At 42.1% G+C, this 25,493-nt stretch overlaps 1 protein-coding gene and 2 non-coding genes across 3 annotated transcripts in view; 1 reads left to right on the top strand and 2 right to left on the bottom strand.

Moving 5' to 3' along the window:
• NFIB (nuclear factor I B) overlaps positions 1-25,493 on the bottom strand; it is a 350,785-nt gene that overhangs the window by 221,759 nt on the left and 103,533 nt on the right. The window lies entirely within an intron of this gene.
• TRNAH-GUG lies at positions 3,943-4,014 on the top strand. The gene has a single exon. It is a non-coding gene; the product is annotated as a tRNA-His (tRNA).
• TRNAH-GUG lies at positions 16,200-16,271 on the bottom strand. The gene has a single exon. It is a non-coding gene; the product is annotated as a tRNA-His (tRNA).

Genomic DNA, 25,493 nt, shown 5'->3' with positions numbered 1-25,493 from the left:
GTCCACACATAATAACTCGGACAACTAAAAAATAAGTATAATAAGAGGCTGAATTTCTATGTTTTACCCAATTGCAAACATAATACTGTGTTGCAAGTGTTTAGTTTAACCACAAGGACTTTTCAGGCTCATTTAATGGTACCATGTCATCAGGATGATTGCAATGGAACTCAGTTTATCAAAGAATTTGCTTTGAAATGCACACACCTTAGGGCAGTTCACTTCTTTTTTTCAGAAAAGTGCACAGGGCTTAGCAGCTGAGTTAGCTCTTCTGCATCCTTAACATAGGACAGGAAAAAGCCTTTTACTCTGGGGCCATTTTGCTAGATGTTATGTCATCATTCAAGAGGGAAATAACCCATCACATGTATCCATGGGCTCCTTTATGTTGATATAATTACATGGGAACAGAAATTCAATCCAGTGAAAATTTAAGTCATGATACACAAGGAAAGAAAGGCAGTAACATAAGGGGAAGACAGATGACAGGGTGACAGGATTTTACTGGAAGCAATAGCATAATCTGAACTGTAGCAGTAACATTTCCTGCAATACCGAAAATTGTACTACAGATGGCCTCTCAGATATCTTGGGGCAGAGGTCTGCTCTACCACTGTAAGTTAGGACGCTTATACACTTGAGAGGTCTTGCTATTCCCAAATAGCGACACCTTGAACACAAAAAGGATGAAGTGTCTTTAGTTCAAACCCACTTGCCTCTGGGTTTTGTCTTGTTCTGAAACCTTCTTTTCCTTGATGTTGCCATTGTCTACTCTAATGTAAGGCAACCTTACCACCTGTGAACATAGCTAAGTTTCTTCTGCTTCTGCTACCAAGGAACACCCAACCACTGCTTCCTGGATAATTTTTAGATGGGGGAAATACTGGAAACACAGTGTGCCAGGATTATTTCAAGGAGACCTACTTGTATTCAGTGCCACTAGGCTAAGATTCCCAATTTCCAAGTTAATCAAGATCTTACCTAAATTTTAGCAACCACAGTCAATTAAAGAAACATAACTAACATGCTATCAAATCAAAGAATCTGCAGAGGCTCATGTTTTGTATTCAGACATGCTGACATGGTCTAATGTGACAAGTTTTTCCCTTGATGCCAACAACAACTAGTCAGGTTTAACAGTTATGAATGCACAAGCTGAATCAAAGGCAGAGGCATACTTACTAATGTTGCAAACATGCTTTTGAGCTTAAAATGTTTTAAAGATCACTCTTTTTCTTGAATGACACACACTATTGTGCAATCAGTAGCTTTGCATTGGGTTCTCTGACAATAATCTGGTTTGGTTTCAACAAAAGAGAAGTATGGAGAATAGAAGCAACAGGAAAAGATTACCGGGCTGCTAGTAGGCTTTAAATATGAAGCAGATGATAGGCATTTAATCAACGTGAGACCATGCACAAGTATTACAGATGTAAAAGTCTTTCATTTAGCACATAGAATCTTACAAAGCAATGCAAATAAAGCTGTACATATGTGTTTAGGTGCAGAAATGTGGCCTTGTGTACTATTAAAATAATTTAGACCTTTGGATCAAATCCAAGGCACTGCAAATACTGGGACAAGATAAACTCCTAGAAATGGAAATAATTTGCAGCACAATTGTGGATATTCCTATTATTATGCCAGCACATACAACCAACCACATTGGGTGGAGTTATTAAAAAAAAAGGAAAGAAAAAAGAGCATAGTCTGAATAGACTGGCAAACTGACATCTTCTTATTTATTTGTGGTTAGTAGAAGAAAAATTAGCCAACTCCTTTTTTCATAATCACAGGGAGTTTGGCTGAAACAATGTAATCTATATTCACGCACCTTGGCAAAAAGAGAAGCTGGAAAATTCCAGTCAATCTTGCTAATCTATACATTTAACCATTCATACCCATGACTTGGCACCTATAACTCCCAGCAAAAATACAATACATGCATGCACTGGGCAAGATCCATGTTACAAAGCCTTTGTCAATTCTGAAAACATGGGAGAAGACACTTAAAATTGTCCTAAATGTTTTTGTACCAACTAAGGTGCTCAGTCTCTAGCTACTGCTTCCTTCTCTGGCTCACACAGGCTTCGCGGATGTTGACAGGGAAGGTTGTCAAGCTTTCAGTTCCCATTTCTTGGCACTCATGGACTCCCTCTGCTCAACTGCCTGTGCTGCTATGCACAGCTATACATTATAGAAATGTTAATAAATAAATAAATCTGCAAGCACTGACATTTTATTTTGGTTAACAGGTCTGGGTTGGTTTTTTTTTCCTTTTGCTTTCCTGAGAATCAGAATCAGTGAGGCTGGCCAGCCCCTCTGGAAGTCTCTAGTTCCACTGTGGCTTGAACAGGGTCAGCTACAGCTGGTTGCCCAGGACTATGTCAAGTTGGGTTTGAGTATCTCCAAGGATGGAGGGTCCACAACCTCTCCGGGCAACCTGATCTGGTATTCAACCACCCTTAGAGTAAGTAAGTTTTTCTTAGATTTATAAGGAATTTCCTTTATTTCAATTTGTGCTCATTGCCTTCTGTTCTGTCACTCTATACAACAGAAAGGAGCCTCGGTCCATCTTCTTTACCCTCTGATCAGGTATTTATGCACATTGATAAGATTCCTCCTAAGCCTGCTCTTCTTGAGCCTAAAAAGTCCCAGCTTTCTCACCCCCTCCAAGCTCCAAGCCCTTCATCATCTTAGTGGCTGTTCAGTGGACTCACTCCAGTATGCCCATGCCTCTCTTGTACTGGGGAGCCCAGAACTGGACACACCACCCAGATGTGTCTCAGCAGTGCTGAGTACAGAGAAAGGATCACCTCCCTTGACCTGCTGCAATACTGTGTCTGATGCAGCCAAGGAGGCTGTTGGCCTTCTTTGCCACAAGGGCACATTGCTGGCTCATGGTCAACTTGGTGTCCACCAGAACTCCCAGGGCCTTCTCTGACAAGATGCTTTCCCGTTGGTCAGCCCCCAGCATGTGCTGGTGCATGGAGCTGTTCCTCCCCAGGTGAAGGGTTTGGCTCTTTCACTTGTTGAGCTTTGTGGAGTTCCTGTCAGCCCATTTCTCCAGCCTGACAAGACCAGACCTCTCTGAATGGCAGCACAACCGTCTGGTGTGCTTACCAATTCCTTCTACTTTTTAAACTAATTAACAAAATTGTGAAGATACTTTCTATTATCAATCTTCTCTTGTTATCACTGTCAGACACAGAATTAAAAAGTGAGACTAAATGGTGGATATGTAATAAAGACAATTACTAGAATAACTCTACTATTAACACTTGTGTTTTGAAACATTAACTCTCAAGCCTCAACAGAAATCCTTCTTTGATGATTCAGTGCTGTCAACATTTGATATTTTACTAGAAATCTTATCTTCTGCCTTGTCTGTTCAAAACCTGTCACAATGTGCCAGCTTGCTGTGATAGTCCAGTGGCTGGTACTATGTGCAGTGGCTATGGCAACCTTGGTTCAAATCTGACTTACAGCAGGAGGGGAACATGTGTTTTTATGCTTCCTTTTCAACAGCTTTTAAAATAATTTTGTAACTTTGAATGTCCTTTCACCAGATTTTCCTCCATCACTAGGCACAGCATTGAAAACAGAAAGAAGTTTCGTAGACCAAAATTATTGTGTTTGAAGATAGACATTGGCCAAGGAGAAGGCAAAAAAAGATTTCCACACCAGACTGCAATGGCCAAAAGGAGCAGGAATATTTTTCTGCCACCATAACATTTGTGCCTGTCTTCTGCACATAATTCTCGGTTGGCAGCACCGGTTTTGGTTGGGGGATGCCAGGACATGCCACAATAGTAGTGGTCACCCCAGGGAGGAGGCCAGCATGTGGAACATTATAGCTGGTCCACACTAGATGGTAATGCTTGCGTGGCTCTGCTAGAGGGGACAGAAAATACAAGACACTGGACATATCCTCTGTAGCTTGCCGTGATCGTATAGTGGTTAGTACTCTGCGTTGTGGCCGCAGCAACCTCGGTTCAAATCCGAGTCACGGCACAGGGGAGAGAGGACTGTTTTAGTCCTTGCTTTTGGACGCTTGGTGCTGGAGGCACACCACCGGGGATGTGACACCCACCCCAGCCCTCACTCTGCAGTAACTGCTGAATAGGTCTCAGTGTCTGAAGCACAGAAAAAACAGATGACAGGAAGCAGTAGCTGAAAAAAAAAGTTTGTGTAGCTCATTGCTACATGATAAAGTGGTTGACGCTCTTTGCACTGTTGGTTTTTTGCCTCCTTTTGTGTGATTTCAAGCAGTTTACACAGATGTTATTGTACTACGGTTGGCTGGGACAACATTTTCGCTGACTTCACTCTGTCAGTTTTTTAACATCTCCTTTCTCTCTCCCAGTGAAGACTGATTTCTTTCTATGATCTGTCCCCAGGGATGACTCACCACAACAGAAAATTCCAGTGGATTTTTTTCAGGAAAGAGCAGCAAAGGAGGCATGAAATTACATGCAATCAATTTCTTTATTGTGAGGCTTTTTAGTATCTTTGTTCCAAGAATGATGCACTTATGAGGCCGGTAATCAATGCAGCAAATGGGAGACATCATGTCTAGGTCTGAAATTTGATTAAAGAGAAGCAAGACGCTGTTGGAAATGGAGTGCCATTTTTGTGGGTAGAGGATGATGTGACTGGGAGGATTCTGCCAAAAGGGGGAAAAATGGTCTGACATGATTCTCTATTTATCTAAGCACCATTCACTCTTCCTGCCTATGCTGGCTGGTGAGTGTTGCTGTTTATTGGGGTGGGGGTGCAAGGGACCAGTGGTTTTCCAGTATGGGGATGGTAAGGTAAGGAGGTTAGGTGAAAGGCACAAGGAAAGAAATTTTCAAGAAACACTCCCAAGTGCCTACAGATAGGCACTTTACTGATTGAACCATGCAGCAACACAGTTCTAATTTGTTATTAACACAAGATGCTCAAAAATGTATTCATTAACTTCAGATCATATGACTAATTCTGATTTCATCATTTGATAGCTATACATCTTGCTCACTGAAGTAAAAACTACTCATTTTGACCAGATGATTTCTTTGTACTTAAACACACAGCCTGACTAAAAAGCAGGGGATGAAAAAGGAGAATGCAACAAATACTAATTTATGCGAAATGGCTGTATGTTTCTAACAGCTGAGGCCGGAGTCTCAAAAGCTTTCCTTACTGAAGACAGTGGATGTCCTTCTTAGGTCAAACACTATTCAGGCATCCAGACACAGGCTTCCCAGCTCTGGGCAAACTTTCTCCAGGTGTCTGTCCAGGGGTCAGTAAGGAAGCAAGACTATCTTGAAACTATTAAGATGAAAAAGGATTGTTTTTAAAGCAGGACTCACATAACTATGAAAACCAGCAGGGAATATTTAATTCCATTAAACCCATCTCTCAGCAAACAAGAAATAGGAAGGACAATATGGTGAAACAAACCAGTTCAATAGCTGGTGGATCAACCTTAAATCTTTTTCTAGAATTTACACTTTTGTCTCTCTCGAAGACTTCACCTTTCTTACAGTAGGCCTTCTAGAGTTCTTTTGTAATTATTTTTCAGTCAGGTTCAGTTCTTATGTAAAAAAAATTCAAACCAATATGCTAGTTTTCTTAGTGTTGCTTTAGCTAAATTATTCAGACTTTTCTTTCTCAAGTGTAACAGTAAAACAGTAATTTACCCCATGTGGTTTTAATACAAATGCCTTCATGGTTATATCATAAAGAAGTTTTCTTCTCTGTGCCAGTGCAAAGGTCAGTACACCTTCTCGCCTTCAGCTGCATGGTGAATAATAGCAACAGTGCAGGTCCCAGAATAAAAACATCCTACTATTCCAGATTTTCCTAAAGAGTTTAGACAGACCTGCCACCCCCAAACAAATTAGTGATACAGTTCTGGAGAGTGAAATAAGAGGTTTGCTGCTCATATCAGAGAACAGCAACAGCAACAACAACAACAACAACAAAATTATTATTCCAGGAGTCTGGAAGCACAAGATCTAAACTGGGAACGCAGGGATCCATGAGAAATAAATTACCAGAAATAGTGCAGTGGCTATATTGTTGGCTCAATGCATAAGTCTCAGGTGCAAGAGGCATGTAGGTGCTGGTTTAGCAGCACAGAGGCATCAGTTATGTTAACATTACCGACCATGTTATAAGAGAAAATTTTTGCTGTATTAGCATGGAATATCAAAACTATGCTCACTTCTCAAAGATTTTTAAGACACTATGTTTTGGGATCCCTTTGGATGGAGGCTTCTTTGTGACAAAGAAGATATTCCTTTAAAAGGAGTATCAGAAAGTGTCATCTTCTGAGTTGTATTTGATGCAAAGAAAACATATACAACACTTCTCTATAAAAGAGTGGAGGAAAAAGTGGTAAAACATTGAGCACATGAATGACACTCACAAAGCTTTGTGAAAGAGATATTTACCAGGTGTGTTTGAATCAACTCAAAGAGCTGATTTTGCTTCTGTGAAATTCTAAATCAAGAAGACACATCTATAAAGTTTTTAGAATAAAAAATCAGGAATTTAGAATTTAAGAGATATAAAACCAAAGAGAAATATTTTTTAAAAAAAGCAACATAAAACATTAGTTAGATAAATACTTTTGGACATTTGGTAGTTTGGGGTTTGTGCTGAACTCTTGATGAAGAATTGAAACCAGGCCCTACTCAGTAGTTTGAAAAGCAGTGCAGAAAATTGTAGGATTCAAACCTGAGCCAAAGCTTAGCATAAAGTGGTACAAGTTGAAAGCTTCAGACATTGACCACAGTCTTCACATGTGTTCCAGTGCGGCAAGTGACTACTGGAGCTTTACAAATAAGAAGCCATACAGTCTTATTTAGAGAGAAGGACATGCTTTCTTTTAAGAAACACCAAAGACAGATTATGAGAAAAGCTACAGAACTGCAGCATCAGACATTGTTTATGCAGTTATGTTTACACATCAGGCTCAGGAATCTCCCTGTCTGCCAAATTTTCCCCAATTACTACCCATCCTGCAATAATACCTTGTAAACTCAGAGCTGAATTTCCAGAGGTAAAATCATCCCACCTGTGAAATGAATTCCTGGCATTCTTTGCTAAAACACAACCAGCTATTTAAGCTTTCAGGAGGTCTCTTTACCACAGAAGATCTCCTTTCAAAGACTCTTCTTGACCAGAGCCCTTTGAAAGGATTTCAGAGGGGACCTATAAAAGTTTTAATATGTGCTGCACTCCTGTAAAGAGAATGAAAAACAGAATTAATTTGATTTGATGACTGGAGATTCAAAACAGCCACTGCTTTCTATCCTACTCAACACCTGATATCAACATCAGACAGGATACAACCAACTCTGCTGCACTGCTGAAAAATGAAGGAAGTAGAACAGAAATCTATGTCGCGTTCAGTTAATACTTCAAAAGTTTTTACAAGTCTTTCTGTTCAGTGTTGCCTGCTAAACAACTAAGTGTCTTTCTCCATAGCTTAAAAACTCTAGCAGTTTTAACTCTAATCAACAGCTAATCTTAAAATACAATAACAAGAAATAAATCTCTCCCCAAGCATTGTTGATGGGTATGTCATATTAATATAAGTGCCCACATGTGAATTAGGCATGTTGGGGATATGGAGATAGAGGCCTCTAAGTCTTAAAGGTTTTATGTTCTGTGCAGAATGGACCATGCATGAGAACAATGGCAGGCACAAAAGGACACAGAAGAGCTGCAGAACATGTGCTCTCTTTTCCTCTCTCATTTTAAAAATAGTATTCTTCATTTCCCACCAGATCAGCTTGCTGCAAAAAGGCAGAGAAAGCTGCTAAAGCGAACACTTCTCTCTGGCCTTCAAATAGTTCTTAGAGAAGAAGAGCTTCAGAAACAGATTTATGTAAACCTGGATCCTTGTTAATACTTTGAACATATTATTATTAGACCATGGTGTGAGAGACTGAAGGAGTTAATGTCGCAAACATTGTGGTGGGGCAAGTTCTGCATAATGGCAATGACCCCCGTCTAGCAAGGAACCGCAGGTGAGAAGTCGGTCAGCAACAGGACACGGAGGCCGGCTGTGCAGTGAGGGAGGGTGCGCAGTTCCCTGTTCTGACACGCTGAGCGGGGCAGCTCACCGTGTTTGGCCAAACGTCAAACAAGGGTCACACCTGCAGGGAGGGAGAAGTTACTCCCCAAACGACCCCCAAGCCCAACGACCCATTTCCCGAAGGTTATGGAAGCACAAACCATGCATGACAGCTAATTAGCCCAATGAGTTCAAGTGCCTGCCTGAAGGAGGGGCAAGGAGTCCTTTTACACGAGTTGAAGCCCCACATGTGCACACCCTCTGGAACTGGACTCTTAGGCTGGTGGGACCAATGCTGGACCCAGAACCAGTGAAATCTTTCTCTCCTCTCTCTCTCCCCCCCCCCTCCTCTCTCTTCCCCTCGTAATCCCTACACCTCATCCCTTTAGACATAAACCATTGTACCAAGTCTGGGACTAGGAGTGGATCCAGCCGCCCCTGGGATCCTCTCTGAGAGGGAGTCTAGAAAGCAAGGGGGTCTGCTCTGAACCTCGTGACCCAACGGGAGGGATCTCCTTATTTTCTTCCCTGAACTGATCCCCAAATAAGCAAGGCTTGTAGTATATGTTTGGTGATGTATGGTTAGCACATGTTACACAGTTTACTGATGTAGTTTCATGCCAATTCTTGTTGTGAGCGAATAAAAGTTGAGTTTTGTGAGTTAACAGATCCCTGATGTTGTTTCACCTTAATCCTGACCTGGGAACTGGTGAACGTCATCCTAAGAAATTGGGATGTGACATTTAATTGGGGTCACGGACATTATTGCCTGAGTCAAGGAGGATCTGATGGGAATACCAACTATCCACCCGATGTACGGGCAGGGAAAGTTGGGAAGTGACTTCTCAGCCATTGGCTGGGAGAAGTCCAAGCAGTGGCAAGCCATGGCTGCCCGGGAAATGCTGGAGCTTGACTACTTTCTTTCTTCTGAAAAACTGGAAGAATATAAAGCATGTCCCACCCCACCAGGGATGATATGGGCTCACAATAATAGTTGGCATGATCCTAAATCAGTGGCAGGAAGGATTACGGTATTAGCAAAAGAGCAAAAACAGAGACCGGGAAAAGGAAAGGCAATGGTATGTAGAGTGTTGGGAGCTGCTCTAATGACTGTCCAACAGTATAGGAGTGTAAGCAAATCTGCTGCGGAAGAACGCATAAAATCTCTCCAAGACTTAGTGAGGGAGCTGCAAAATCAATTGGTGGAAGAAAAGGCTAGACAAGTAAGAGCAGAGACGGTTAGATGCGGAACGCAAGGCAAATCACCAACTTTGTACTGACCTGTTTGATTTACGAGATAGGGAGAAAATACTGTGTGAGGCGCTAATGACCAGAGCGGAGCTAGCGACTCCAATTCTGAAAGTGAGGCTGGTTTTCCATCCCTAGCAAAGAGAGGTGAACGACAGTCCCAAAAACCCAAACCACTTTACCTATTAAAAGATTTGGAATATTGTAGGAAAACCTTACCTCTTAAGGAAGGTAAAGCAGTATTACGCCCTTTGATAAAAACTGAGATAACAGATGCTGAGGAGGAAGATGAAGAGACTGTGGTAAACCAGATACTGTACTCAGCCTCGGACTTGTCTAAGTTCCAAGAAAAGTTTAGCCGCTTAGCGAAGGAGAGTGAGACTGAATACATGTGGAGTTTGTTGCTGACTGGGGGCAACCAAATCATGCTGTCAGAGGACGAAGCCCAAGGATGTTGGGGGCTGGGAGTGTTTCTCATGGTACACGACCCTAGAGAACCTTGGTCACTGACCAAAAGGGTGGCTTATTGGGTGGGAGGTTTAGACCCTCTAGAAAGAGGAGATCCAATCAGCACTGATACCCCCAATATTGATCACTTAACTGAAAGCATCCAAAAAACCTCCTGCCTCCAACTCATGCATCATAGAAGATTAATCCTGAGGCAACCATCCCCAATGCTATTGGTAGCCAATCCTGACTGAATGATCCTGCTTATAAGAGGCTTGCCAGATGCCCTAAAATTATATGCAATTCAGTTGCATGACCAATTAAGGGACACTCTGACTCTGCAAGCAGGAAATCCTGCCAGAGCAAGAATGGGCAGAGCCCTAACCTGGGGGGAGGTTGCCCAGGAATTAATTAATTATGGAAGGAGAATGGGAGTAATCGGAGGAACCAGTAAACAATGGGCAGTGGTACGGAGAATAGAACCAAGAGAACAACCACCCGCCCCCGAGAAACTGGAGTCAGGAGAAATTTATTATGGGCCAGAGGAATTGAGAGGGGAATTCCCCAGGATTTAATGGATGGGTTGCCCACCATGGTACTGGAGAAGTTTGTCCATGCGTGGAAGGGAAGGGGGGAAATACCCCCAAAAGCAGGACCACCTACTTGAGATATTACTAGGGCAGAATGTAAAGTGAGCCTGCAGAAAAACACTCCCTCAGCCCCAGAGGGAGATGTAATCAACCTGAAGTCAGGAAATGAGACACACCGTCCCCAGTAAGTGAGCCAGGGGATGGTAGGTGGGTCTATATAAGGAGGCTCACAGAAGACAACGGAGGGGATTTAATGATTACTTTCCTTCTTGGTCCCCTTAAAACACCTGTCACCTTCTTAGTAGATACCGGGGCTCAGATGTCAGCACTTTGACAAGATGTTGCTGACCCCAGCAGGGTAGTTGCGGACAAGAAACGAATATGGGTAATTGATGTATTTGGAAACTCTCAGCCCCAGGCAACTGCTCGAGGTAAGTGCTGGTTGCCAGGCGATGAGACTGTGACAGAAACTATAATGATATTGGGACCACTACCAACTAACATTCTGGGACTAAATTTGCTGAAAGGATGAGCCTGGGTAGACTCAAGAGGAAGAGAGTGGGTGTTTGGTCTCCCCACCGTGTCTGTGCGGCTGTTACAGCCTGCACCTGAACCACCCCCTTCTAAGATTGTCAATGTCAAACCTTACCCGCTCCGCCTAGGGACAAGGGAAGGGATCACTTTGGTGATAGCTGAATTATGGGAGCAAGGGATAGTTGCCCCACATGCTCACCTTCTAATTCCCCAATGTGGCCAGTCTGTAAACCCAATGGAAAGTGGCGATTGACCATTGACTATCAGTGCCTGAACACCAACATGGTCCCCCTGACAGCTGCAGTGCCTAACATGGCTGAGCTAATTGCGACCACACAAGAACAAGCCCATCAAATTTTAGCAACTACAGATGTAAAAGGCATGTTCTCTATGGTCCCTTTGCAGGGAGCAGACAGAGATCGCTTTGCTTTTACATGGGAAGGCATGCAATTCACTTTTACATGTCTCCCCCAGGGATATCGACACTCGCCAACAATTGCTCATTATGCATTGGCTCAAGAGCTCACCAAAATCACTCCCACAGAAGGGGTTAAGGTATACCAGTATATTGACGATGTATTGATTGGCACTCTGATACCAAAGCAGTGGGACAGACCCAAGCAGAGATAATTGCTCACCTAGAAAAATTAGGACTTCAAAACATGCCCTAGGTTCGCTCGTATTCTAGAGGAAACATTCCTGATTTCTCTGTCATAGCCCAGCCCCTCTATGACTTAACATGCAAAAGAGCTGCTTTGGAGTGGACCCCCATACACGAGGAAGCTCTGAAGCTGTTAATCTTTCAGGCTGGGGTATATCAGGCCTTAGGGCCAAGGCATCCGACAGATTCACTCCACATCGAGTGCAATTCACAGGCTGTCCATACATATGTGGCAATGTGGACCACAGGGTCCAACCCAACCTACTGGCTTTTAATCACACAGTTTCAAAGATGCAGAAAAACAGTATGCAGTTTAGGAAAAAGGCCTCTTTGTAGTTAGCCTAGCTTTGCAGGAAGCTGAAAGAATCACACAACAGCAATCAATGATCCCAAGAGGACCCTTTAAGGTCTTGAAACTGGTATTGGCCGGAACCTCCCATCCTATGGGAGTTGTGCAGCGAGAAACAGTGAAGAAGTGGTATGCGCAATTAGATCACTATTGCCACACAAGGCAGATAGAGGAGGGAGCACCCAAAGTACTCCACATACATGATCCACCCTCTGACCGCCCAGACACAGACCCCACCCCATGCATAAAGCCTGTTCCCTCATCCAAGCCCCACCTTAAAAATGTATGGTTCACTGACACATCCTCTAGGAGAGAGGGAAAGGTGTGGAAATATTGAGCAGTAGCCCTACACATTGATTCAGGGGACCGAGTTGTGATAGAAGGGGAAGAAAGTTCTCAAGTAGGGGAGTTGATTGGTGTGTGGAGTGTATTTACCAAGGAAGCCGAGACTAAAGATTCAGTGTTTGTTTATGCAGATTCATATGCTGTCTTCAAGGGAGGTACTGAATGGCTCCCATCTTAGGAACAAAATTAATGGGAGGTCAATCAGATACCAGTATGGCAACAAGAAAAATGGGTGGAACCCAAGTAGTGCTTGTAATTTTACTGGGGAAAAATGCTATTGGGAAACTAGAAGCATATGGAATTTTTTCTTAGGAGACACCAATTTGTCCTGGAAAATACAACGTGGCAAATGCATGTTTTGTCCAACTGAACACATTCTGCATTTGGAGAACTTAACACCCAAGTTCAACAAGTGTTGAAAATGATCCTTCAAAACAGATTGACACTGGATATGTTAGTGTTAAAAGAACATGGGTTATGTGGGATGCTGAATCTAACTGACGGGGAACATTGTATCACCATCCATAATGCCTCCACTTCAATCAAAGAAGCCCGAGCCAAGATGAGAGAAGTTACAGATGACTGCAGAACTTCTCCAAGTGATGCAACAAAGACACTGGTTTGATGGAGAATCGTTGCTGACCTCTCTCCTAATGTCCTTGGGACTCACGGGGTGGGGAAAATGGCTTGTTAGCATTGGACTCATGTTGTTATGTGGATTTTTGTTCTTAATGCTTAGCCGTGCAATTGTGTGATGTATGACTACTCTGCTTGATTTCCTCTACTTCTTCTCTTTTCTCTCCTTCTGTGTGATGTGTGAAGATTACTACTGTGGAAGAAGAAGATCTCTGCAACTCAGTCCAGTTGAATGTTTGAGCCATGGGGTGGTGTGAGAGACTGAAGGAGTTAATGTCGCAAACATTGTGGTGGGGCAAGTTCTGCATAATGGCAATGACCCCCGTCTAGCAAGGAACCGCAGGTGAGAAGTCGGTCAGCAACAGGACACGGAGGCCGGCTGTGCAGTGAGGGAGGGTGCGCAGTTCCCTGTTCTGACACGCTGAGCGGGGCAGCTCACCGTGTTTGGCCAAATGTCAAACAAGGGTCACACCTGCAGGGAGGGAGAAGTTACTCCCCAAACGACCCCCAAGCCCAACGACCCATTTCCCGAAGGTTATGGAAGCACAAACCATGCATGACAGCTAATTAGCCCAATGAGTTCAAGTGCCTGCCTGAAGGAGGGGCAAGGAGATGATAAAAGGACACGAGTTGAAGCCCCACATGTGCACACCCTCTGGAACTGGACTCTTAGGCTGGTGGGACCAATGCTGGACCCAGAACCAGTGAAATCTTTCTCTCCTCTCTCTCTCCCCCCCCCTCCTCTCTCTTCCCCTCGTAATCCCTACACCTCATCCCTTTAGACATAAACCATTGTACCAAGTCTGGGACTAGGAGTGGATCCAGCCGCCCCTGGGATCCTCTCTGAGAGGGAGTCTAGAAAGCAAGGGGGTCTGCTCTGAACCTCGTGACCCAACGGGAGGGATCTCCTTATTTTCTTCCCTGAACTGATCCCCAAATAAGCAAGGCTTGTAGTATATGTTTGGTGATGTATGGTTAGCACATGTTACACAGTTTACTGATGTAGTTTCATGCCAATTCTTGTTGTGAGCGAATAAAAGTTGAGTTTTGTGAGTTAACGGATCCCTGATGTTGTTTCACCTTAATCCTGACCTGGGAACTGGTGAACTTGAGTGATCATCATGAGAAATTGGGATGTGACACATGGCTTCTAACTGGAAAAGTGTTATCTGGACATGTCTGCTAGAAATGAATACCCACATATTTCAGAAACATACAGGCAATTCTTTGTACAATTCAAAGTAAAAATCAGTTCCAAGATTATATCTGTGTGTTTCCTAGTCTGCAATCCTGTTATCCTTGGAAACTGTTTTGTACTAAAGTTTTTGTTTTCTTTTTCCCTAATGAGAATGGAAAATTGATAAATATTTTCTCAGGAAATAGAATGCTGGGAGCCACCTGTACTTGTATGTTTATATTCCAAAACGGAGTTGCATTTTAATTTTGATTCTCTTGTAGGGAGAACAAATAACTGCAGGGGGGATTGGTAAGAAAGGTCTGATTATCTGCCTACACCATTCTTGTTCTCATTTTACAGTGCTAGCATTAGGCTAGCAATACAGATATTGTTATCCTAAATAAACTAAAGCAAACAGAATGACCACTGTTTCCAGGTAAGTCTTCATAAAATAAAAAAAAGGACATTTTGAATTTGTCTAGTGTCCTGTCAAAACTCTTCAAAATCATCAACATTACCATAACTAATACAAGGTTTCTACACTTTAGCTACAGATGAACACTGGATATAGAGAAATCAGTTCCAAGGAGATTGAGGTCAAGCAGGGGTGAGCCTTGAGTGTTTCAGCAGCCCCAGGATGATGCATGAGTAGAACTGATTCCTGGCATTGCAATTTTTTGATTTGTTTTCTAGAACTTCATTCACTAGGATGCTTTAAAGAATATATGCACCTGTGTGAAATAATCTGGTATTTCTGGAGTTTATAAAATCTAACACAGCAGATGACATTTCTGAGAGACTACAGCAGGAACAGTGTATGAAAGATCATCCTGGTCTTTTTTATGCTAGTGCCTGTTTCTAAATTGCTTTCTTTTGGGAAATCAGTCACATCTGTCTCATCAATTAGACCAAGAAGTCAAGAGCTAATTGCTCTGATAGGCTCCTAAAAGGCTTAGTGATATTTAGACAGGAAATCTCAGGCCAATCAGAGGAATACACAAAGATACTTTAAGAAACACAACAGAAAGAGCACTCGTGAACCTGAAGGAGGTGATAAGATGCCAAGGGTCACTAGCCTACTACACTGAATTTGGGACACCTAAGCCTACAGCGTCCAGAGGTCAGGTGTCCTCCCAGGTTTCCAGGCATATGGGGCTTAGGTTTTTCCTGACATCAGTACAAAGAAAGTTTTGTTTCACTTCCTCACTGGGTAGGAGGGCAAGGAAAGTTCCTGCTGCTTTGCAGAGAGAAAGGCACCTGTCATTCACACTCTGCAGGAGTGGGCCTGTTGTATGAAGCTTGAATCTGTCTGAGCCTGGTGGAGATGTAATCTGTTTTGTAGAGGACTGATGTCCCATCAGATGCAACAGTGAGAGAAAAACAGCGCTTGCTCTTAAGTTAACTCCTTATCAAATTAAAGAACCAACTACCAGAAACTCTATTCAGTGGCATCCAAATAATCTGATAAACTCCATAATAATGATCTTTTATTAATATAGTTGTTACCAGCTATGTCATTTTGTTGTTAATTTATCATTTATTGCACCAACTGCCATTAGTTACTGTAACTAATTTATAAAATCGACATGGTCATTTTAGAAGTCTTCATTCTGAGAATCTAAGCTCATAGTGAGGAAGGACAGTGAAGTTAGACACCATTCCTACCACAAAAACAAAGGGAATCGCTGGACTTACTGACAAGTGATGGTTCCTCTTGTCTGTCACCAGCAAAGACCTTCTGCTAGCAGCAGTTCAGGCCTAGGTAAGCAGGATTTCCACATCTGCCACTGTCGTATTTCCAAGCAATTCAGGCTGATTGCTCTATTACTATGAAAAACTAGGAAAGATCAAAACCAAACAGACTCCATGACTCAGTCCAGATCTTAAGTAGCTGTAATGAGTAAAAATTACATGCTCAGTATGCCACTGTTTATCACAATATCCATAAACACCTAAATAAAAAAACCCTCACTTGTCAACAGGATTACTGAACTAATACTTATGGCACATACTCTTTTAGCAAAACATTCTTGTAAAAGTTACAGAGCTTCTAATTGCTTTCTCATCTTAGTCTTAGACATAACTAATTATTTTTTCTATGCAATCTGTAATTGCATCTCTTCAAAAGATGCACCTTTCACTGCCGTGACTCGGATTTGAACCGAGGTTGCTGCGGCCACAACGCAGAGTACTAACCACTATACGATCACGGCAAGCTATCAGAAAACTCGAAATTAAAGCAACTTTTTTCTCCAGTGCTCTCCAAAATTTTATACAAATGGTGCCACCTACAGTTTACACTGAGTTTTAGCAGCAGTTGGTTCTAAACGTTCTTAGAATTACATGTTGCTGTCTTCTCAAAATTGCCTCCAGACTTACTTTTCCTTTCTTTTAATAACCCATGCTTATCAGGATTGCCTAAAAACAGGCTCAGGAGAGTTATAATAACCTTTTTGCTGTCCCCCAAATCTTTTCAGAGAGAACGTTTTTTTCCTATTTTATCAGTGATGGGGAAGGCAAAGTCATGACAGCAGAAAAGTCTGGCAGTGGCTGTAGAGACAGATTTAGGCAAATGAACAAAATCTACATAATTGAAAACTGCAATTGCTGAGTTGAACCAGATATGATTCATTCTAATGTAATTGCTTGTATTGATGGATGCCCTCTTCCTTACCTCTGCAATAAGCACAGAACACAAAACCCACTTTTTCCAGAATTTGCATTATCTACTGTGCAAGGAGATGGTCAAATACTACAGATGAAGTCTGAGGGGAGTGAGCACTTTTAGCTTCTATCAACTAAGACCATCAGTTAATGTTATACTGAGGCAACTGCTGAGAAGCACCTGCACTTTGTCAGGCGTTCAGACACGAAAAGACTGTAAACAACATTCAAACAGGCACAACAGCAAAAAATTGTTAGTTCTGTCAAATAAGAGCTTCAACAGAAATCAAGCTGTGCAACATAAGGAAAGATTATCATAGGGAAAGAGAATAATGCGGCGAGCGCTGGGTCACTCAAGCCCTGCTCCGAAAATGCAGCCTGTTTTCCTCATGCTCACCCTCTACCTGGTTGTATTCATTATTTAATTAAAAAACCTTGCTTAGCTGATCACAGCAACACCACCACTGCAGTGGTACAGTGCCACACCAAGTCTCTGAAGAATGAGGAAGACATAGAAAGAGACTTACTAGGCCATCATACACAAGACCATTAAAATGTCTTCAGCATGTCTTCAACGTGCTGAGTTGTGGATTTACTCTGGATGAAGGTCTGCACGGTGAGGACTAATCCAAAAGCAGACCATGCAAAAGAAACACCAGGCTGGGACTTTAAAAGGCAAACTTACTAAGCAGACTCTGCTCTGCCTCAGTGCTGAATTGCACTGCCCCTGCCTTAGGGAAAGGCACAGGTCCCTCCTGCAAGTGCAAGGAGGGGTCCTCCCTGCCACTGGAGCCACAGGAGGGAAGGAGAAAGTATCTCTCTTGCTCTCTTTCTGATGGTTGCTGGGGGCACACGGAGAAAAAGGGTGCTTTAATGGTGGTTCAGACTGCTGAACCTCACCCTACAGCCTTTCCTGAGGGGTTGGTGCAACCGGAATAGCATTTTGCTCAAGGGTCGGTGTACCCTTCCACAGGGCAGGAACTGCTTCCCTGATCTCCAGTCCTGCCAGGCACAGCCTAGCCCTGTGTTAAGGGACTGTGTTGCTGTCACAACCTTGAAAGAAAGAAAACCAGGAGTGGTACACATTTGACATAAAACTAATCCCTCAATTTAGGTTTGCTGTTGCCTCATAAAGCCATTACACTTAGCAGAAATTAAGCATTGCTGTGTAAATAAGCAACAACAACAACAAAAAAGACTCTCCCTGTCTTCCCCTTCTAGCCTTGTCCTTCAGTTCTCATGCCACAGCTCTCTGGAAATCAGGTGTCAGGAGAGTAAGGTGCTGAATCTTCTGGCAAGGAAAAAGGACTGGAAAAAGCAATCCCTTCCAGCACAGCTTGTGCATTATGCTGTGAATGTTACCTGTAAAGCCATATGTTGTCAGCTGTAAGAAGTCACAGTATGGGAAGGCCTTTTTCCCTTTCCCTCACTAGCCTCCAAGCCCTTTGAATCCTAAAGAAATCCTGGAAGAGGTGGACAGTGATTGCCACTTCTGAGCAAAAGCTTAGGTGTGGTAAGTCCTATGATACTCCCCAGTACTCCAAAGACCTTGATTAAACAGGACAGAGAAACTGGGCACCAGTATTTAACAGCCACTATCAGGACAGTGTATCAAGTGTTCTTCATTACCATAAATTTCTTCTTCTTTTTTCTTTTTTTCTTTTCTTAAATATATTCATTGAAAAACATAGAAAACTGTGGCTCAGAAAGAAGGGTGGTAGATAAGGGCTGAAATCAGCTCAAAAGGTCTTAACAGTGAACAGGACAGTACCATCACCTAGTCACCTGCATGTGAGCATGAGTGCATTTGGAAGGTGGTGTTGGTCAGCATCATGCATGTGTGGGCAGGTGGAACAGACCTGGAACAAAAATGATTTGGTAGTAACTTCTCTGACATTTCTTATTATTGTAGACCCATGGAAGTAGAGCTCTTAGAATATTTACTTAATTTCCATACTTAGGACCTTAAATAACCTTAGTGTTTTTTTAAATTTTGGATCTTGTTATTACTGGTTACCTGTTCTGAAGTAACAACAGCAACTTCAGTTTTGTTTGAGTTCCTCAGAACATCCAGATTTCCCCTAAAGACAGAAGTCTAGTAAATATTACAGATACAGGTTTCTGTCCATGGCATCCCCTTTCAAAGTAAGGGGATTAAGTTAAAATTGCCACAGGAATCCTTCAGGTGCTTTATAGCATGATACTCAGGAGATGAAGGAGATTTTAAATTTGGTTTGTCTCACAAATCATCAATAAAATATTTGCAACGGTGATGAGACAGGTTCCTTGCAAGTTCTGGAACCTGTATTATTCTACTATACAGTGTCACTTTCCATAGCAGTCATAGGGTGCCTGTGGTGGGTTGACCCTGGCTGGGTGCCAGGTGCCCACCAAAGCCGCTCTATCACTCCCCCTTCTTAGCTGGACAGGGGGGAGAAAATATAACAAAAGGCTCGTGGGTCAAGATAAGGACAGTTTAATAAAATGAAAGCAAAGGTCGCGCGCGAAAGCAAAGAAAAACAAATGATGTTATTCTCTACTTCCCATCAGCAGGCGATGTCTGGCCACTTCCTGGGAAGCAGGGCTTCAGTACGCGTGGTGGTTGCCTTCCCTTCCGCCTCCCTTTACTTAGCTTTTATATCTGGGCTGACGTCATATGGTATGGAATATCTGTTTGGTTAGTTTAGGTCAGCTGTCCTGGTTATGTCCCCTCCCAAGATCTTGCCCTGCCCCAGCCTGCCATTGAGGGAGGGGGCAAAAATGTTGGGGAGACAGCCTTGATGCTGTGCCAGTGCTGCTCAGCAGTAGCCAAAACACTGGTGTGTTATCAACACCTCTCTAGCTACTAATGCAGAGCACAGTTCTATGAGGGCTGCTATGGGGACTATTAACTCCATCTCAGCCAGACCCAATACAGTGCCTTATTTTCACAGTGAAATAGAATCCTGTAAAAAATTTTCATGTGATTGTTTTAAATCTGGGTCTCAGAGAAACAAAAAAGCACTTCTAGTTCCATCTTGTTGTACAGAGCTTAGAATATTGTCTAATGTATTTTTTGCTAAGTTGGAGTCACTTGATATGCTGCTTTTATTTCAGAGCAATATACACATGAGAATAAAATACAGGTTATAATAGATAAATGTCATCAGTCACATCCATAAACCTTTGGAGCTTAAGATCAGTACACAAATCTTTGAGATGATATAACAAGCATAACCACTGGGTAACAAATGACCGTTTCATTAATTGTACAACACTAGTACTACTTTCCAACCAGACTCTATGCACCTTGCTATTGTTTGCATTTATTTATTTTTTTTATAATTTCTATTAGTAAAATGTTATTACTGTTTCTTGTTTTTCCCCAGAAGAAGGTTAGTGCACATGAGCATGCCTTGTGCAGTATTTGCACAGTTGTGTGATTCTCCGTCACTGAGCGCAGCCTTGCTATCTTCACTTGGGCTCAGAAAACAGCTATGAAATTTCTACCCACATAACTGAGAAGACATTCTAAATATTTGCAGCTTCCTTTTTTTTTTATTAAATTGTTGTTTGTCTTTTTTGTATAAAAATAATTATCTTTCAAAACAATGACTTTTTCTGTCAAGGTATTGGTTTTGGACAGGACATTTCTCATGTTCAGGATTGAATGTCTGTTCAAAAGAAAAAAGAGTAATCAGAAGACACCCCCGCAGACCCACGCCAAACAGCCAACAGGTACATGGGCAGGTCTGGAAGAAGGAGGACTTGAAGTGTATACAAATAGCATTTCTCTCTCTCTCTCTCTCTCTCTCTCTCTCTCTCATTTACCAAGGGGATTCTTTACTTATCAGATTATTAATTAATGTAAGGTGAATCTCTCCTAGTGTCTCTAGTCTGAACTCTTCTATTCATTTACTGTTAGCATAAGCAAGCATTTATTGGGACTAGCCTCCACACTACTCACCTGTGTTTTAGTTGAGTACCCCCAGCATCAGGCCATGGAGTTTATGCTTTTTGCTGCTTTAGTGAATTAGCTGTGCAATGGTAACACTTGATAGAAAAACTTGAGACAGGCATGCCGTCTCTATACCCATAGTCAAGTAGCCCAAGACATCCACTTAGAAACAGGAGACCCTGATCAGGTCTGTCCTCTGCCTACTTCTACTACATATCTGGGTTTCTCAGTCTGTTTAATGCCTGCCTCTGCCAGAAAGGGTTTGTTTCTTCTAATCTTAAATATCAGAGGCACACCACCTCTATTTAATTTTGAGTGACAGTCTTAATCTCTGTGACTCTCAGAGTAACTTCATGCAGTTCAAATGTCTACTCTGACCACATGATAGAGAAGACTTGGGTGCTAGGTCAAAGCCCCAAATTGGCTTAATGCACTCTTTAAACTACTTGGTTTAAATTGTTACTAGTTTGCAGCGTGATCTTGAATAAGCATTTTTAAATGGTTATTACCATTTGTACACTAGGCACTTGTCATAGCAAAATATTTTGGGATGTACAAATGAAAAAGTCTCTTTTAGTACTGTTTTTTACTATCAGAAAAAGAATTCGACTGGCTTTTTCTGTGTTTAGTGTTTTGCTTATGGATGTCTTCAGGCAAGAAAGCCCGTCCCCCCACACATGTACATGGATGATTTGTCACAGTAAAATTAAAACAGAATTTATTACAGGTTGACAAAATCTGGCTTCAGGCTCTTTGCTATTAAAAATATAAAGGATTAAAGACTTTTTGATGCAGCAATAATAAGGACATTCAATGAAAGTTAGCATTCGTAGGAGGCACAATCATCACTTAGATCAGAGAAGCTGCTTTGAAGAAATAATGCACAACTGGAGTTCTGACATTGTCTAGACAGCAACACCCAACACCCTTGTAGGGGAAGGTGAATGCCATGGTATATCCACTTGTTAGTTTTCACTGCAGAGTTAACTTACCCAATATTTACAGTTCCCATCCTCTCTGACTGTATTTTTAATGAACAGGAAAGAAGGGGAGAGATGAAGTTACGTTTAAGTATTGCAAACCACTCAGGCCAGCATCTGGAGGCCTCCTCTGCTCCTTTGGACTGGTGCCATTGTTTGCACAGTCTAAAGTACTGGTGTGACGTATGTAGACAATTCTGATTAGGCAGTATTTTACAATTGCAAGGCATAGGTTTTTTATTGCTATATACATACAGGGCATTCAGTCTCTGCTGAAATGATTGCTGACTGCCTTTGGTTCAGTGTCATCACCACTCCGTGTGGGCATACCAGCTGTATGGACTGAGAGCCCCCTGACTTCCCAAAGGCAGGGTGTGCTCCCCTTCTCTGACCTGCAAGGAACACTCCCCTCCTGCTCATCTACACGAGCCTTTCAGAGCCCTTTTTATTGTATGAGTCACTCAGCAGATCTACCACTGCCTGCCTTGCAGGGGCAGATTTCACCAGAGTCCACCTTTCACCTCCCAATAAATAGTGAACACTAAAGCTATTAAAGGGTGTACAGGGAGGGTGAGGGAATGTCATACATAGCTCCAGGAAAGGGTGAACCTACTCCTCTTTCTGCTTGAAGAGCTGTCATTTTACTGAGCCTTTGGCACAGAGTACACTGAGGCAGCTTAGACTTTCACCATAATAGGGTTATAGAGAAATCAGGGTGTTCTCTGTTGGGTATGTGTTTGCCATTTGGCTACAGTACCTTTCTCAGGCAGATTCTGCACTGAAGTTCACTTTAATCTGTGTATAGATGGAAAATACAATTAATGCCCATTAGAAGTAAAGCCAGGGCTGGAACGGCTCTTTAGCAATTCATTAGACAGCTCTGCCAACGGCAAGCAGTTTTTTTTCTTCTGTTAATATTATTTCTATTAGTATTGCAACAACTCTTATTTTATGTGCAATCTCCTACACAAAGATTCCTAGTCAAGAAAAGTCACCTTGGGATTCCTATTTTCTTTGAATTCAAATGCATGCAACATCACAGAACTTTCCTTCATGAACAAATTACTCTTTATCCTAAGGATTTTATTATTCTTTTCTACTGTTCTTTTCCTTCCCTGCAGCTTTCAAGTTTCTTTCTGGTAGCCAGAGGCCTACAGTGAATGAAGTGCTTCAGGCATTTTTCTGCCAGAACTCTCTATCCACTTACAGAAAAAGCAAAATCTCAAAGCTAGCCTGGCCACCTCTGCAACCATGTATATTTAAATATAGACGTTTATAGTACAAAGGGGGCAAGCGACACAGTTAAAATCTTCAAAGTAACAGCATCCCATACCATCAGCATTACTTCTATCCAATCACAGTTCTGTAATAGGTCTTACAACACAACTCCTGTGTCAATGAAGAGAAAATTGTAGTCGTCTGGCATTTACCCCACTTTGCACAAACTTCAGCCAGTGGAGCACTCAGATCAACACTCAAACAAGATGCATCTATACTCCCAAACTGCAAACTTCCAAAGTCTATATAGTAAATGTAATTTCCTACCCTGTTTTCCGATGTTTCTGGTATACAGCCCAAACCTGCACTGGCATTTCATTCTGCCAGTTTGTGGTACAAGTGAACATGTCATCTGTTGTTCCTTTATTTTGTAACTTTTATCCTCTTGCAAAATTCTCCATCTCACTGAATATTCATGCAGATTGTATTCCTACAGCTGAAGATGCTTATGGGTGGGATTGTTTTCTGAAATGATTCTTGGTCTTTAAAATATTTGCATATTATTCCAGTAAAACATGGAAATCAAATTGGATAATCAAAATGAGCATTGAGGCTTACCTAAAGTGGAGCATGAACTAGTACTGATCTGTCCCTAATTTAGCTCCTGAACCTGTAAGCTCTCCTCAAGGGTGCAGAGCTAATGTCCTGGGAGGGGAGAAAAATTTCCCTGTGCCTCCAAAAATAGACTCAGAATAGGAAAGGTCTTAGGATGTTCTGTTATTGTCAAACACGTGTTCCTCTTAACTATAAACAGCACGTAAGCACAACTTCCCATTTAACACTCTGCTGTTAGTGAATTAGTTGAGGCATATGCAAGAGAAGGATTTTGTATACATAATGTTCCTCATTTTTTTTTTTTTTTTTACTGTAACACAACAATACAATTTCACATAAAGCCAGGAGACTACCATGTGTATCCAAACAGCTGCAAAGCACTTGACTGGGAGGATGGCTGATAGGCAGTTTTGTAGTTTGTTCAGCACCATGCTCTCTCTCTTCTGATGAAGAAAAAGAGGAAATAACTTTTTAAAAGCCAGTTCTTGCCACTATGCTGCATTTTAACTTGTTCTTGGTGCTTGTTTCAGCTTTCTATGTGGTAGCATTTTCTGCGTGCTTACTGTTGCATGGTGGGTAAGTCTGCGGGAAACACCCTTTTGCAAAGAGATAAACCATGTCATGTTCAGCTCAGTGACTTGTAAACATTGAAAGATAACTAAAACTCCTTACAAGGAGATAGTAATGAGCAAGGCAGTCAAACTAACAAAACTGAGCTAGGATCTGATAACTTTTTAACACGTTAACTGTTGTTAGACCAAACATGTCTTGATAGCAGTTTTCAGCTACACATTCGTTAACAAAGCAGGTATTTGATCAGTTTATGTTGATTGGGAGTGCTTTCTAGAAGCACCAAAAAAAAATCATTAAGGAGATAAAACATTAGCTTTGATGTACTCCTGTGAAAGCAAAACTGACACAGTTCATACCCTCCTGTCAGTCTGGGAGGTCATGCCTTTGGCTTTTAAATCCCAGGAGCTATTCCAGGGACAAGCTTCACAAGCTTTGAGATGTGATGATCATTATAGCTCTTATCTCTCCCCTCCCCATCAAAGGAGGCTGAGCATTATCCTCCACACACCTTTCTGGTGGAGCAATTTGCCCCGTGTTTCCACAAGTGGAAGGGACGAAGCCACAGGGTGATGCAGCTTCATCTGCAGGCAGTTGTAAATCTTACCTTGCCAGAATTTCAGGGCATCATCAGTGCTGAGGATCAGCACATGGCACCCCCAGGACTTGAGCATATATCTATCTCATAAATCTTTTTTTTATCATAAGCAGAACTGCTTTTTATTTCTTCCACCATGAGCAAATCTGTGCCTTTTGTGAGGGGGTGGGATACAGTGGACCACAGGATAGCACTGAAGTAAATTATCCTGCAATCTGTATGGGGGTATTGCCAGCCTAAATTTACAAGCTCAGTTGGATTTTAGCTTGTAGTGCCACACAATCCAGCTACCCTGGATGGAAAGTAGCACTGATTGTGTGTCAGTGGGTGCTGCCTGCAATGCAAGGCAGAGCTGGGAGCAGCACTAAAGGCAGCCTGCAGCTCCAGTCACATCATCAGAAAATAACTGCTGGTTCTGCTATGAGCCACTGTGAAAGTGAATGTAATAATGTTATAGCAAAAGAGAGGAAGCAACAAAACTGAAGGCTGGCTAAGAAGAGAAGACCAAAGAGTCATCAAGGGCAAATTCAGGTAAGTAAATAAGTTGTTAGAAATGAAAGCCTAAGTCAAGCACAATTCCCACTCAAGAAACTGAAATGTAGTGGGACGCTTTTTTTCAGTGAGGACAGGGAGAGGATGTCCCCGCTTTTCAGATTCTCCCCTTTGGTTAGACAATATCTATCCTTTAGATTGCAAATTCTTTATCATTGCTGTGCATTGCCATAGGGGCATTCACCTTAAACCTATAGAAAATACACATTTTCTGAAGTTATGAAATAAGCTCATTCCTAAGGTTCAATTTTTTTGATGAAATTCAGCTCCTGTTGCTGTCAAGGAGTATGGAATAGTTGCC

Source organism: Aquila chrysaetos, chromosome Z (assembly GCF_900496995.4).
Source record: "Aquila chrysaetos chrysaetos chromosome Z, bAquChr1.4, whole genome shotgun sequence".
Lineage (NCBI taxonomy): Eukaryota > Metazoa > Chordata > Aves > Accipitriformes > Accipitridae > Aquila > Aquila chrysaetos.
The sequence above is the reverse complement of the archived record's forward strand: the minus strand, read 5'-3'. Positions and strand labels throughout refer to the sequence as shown.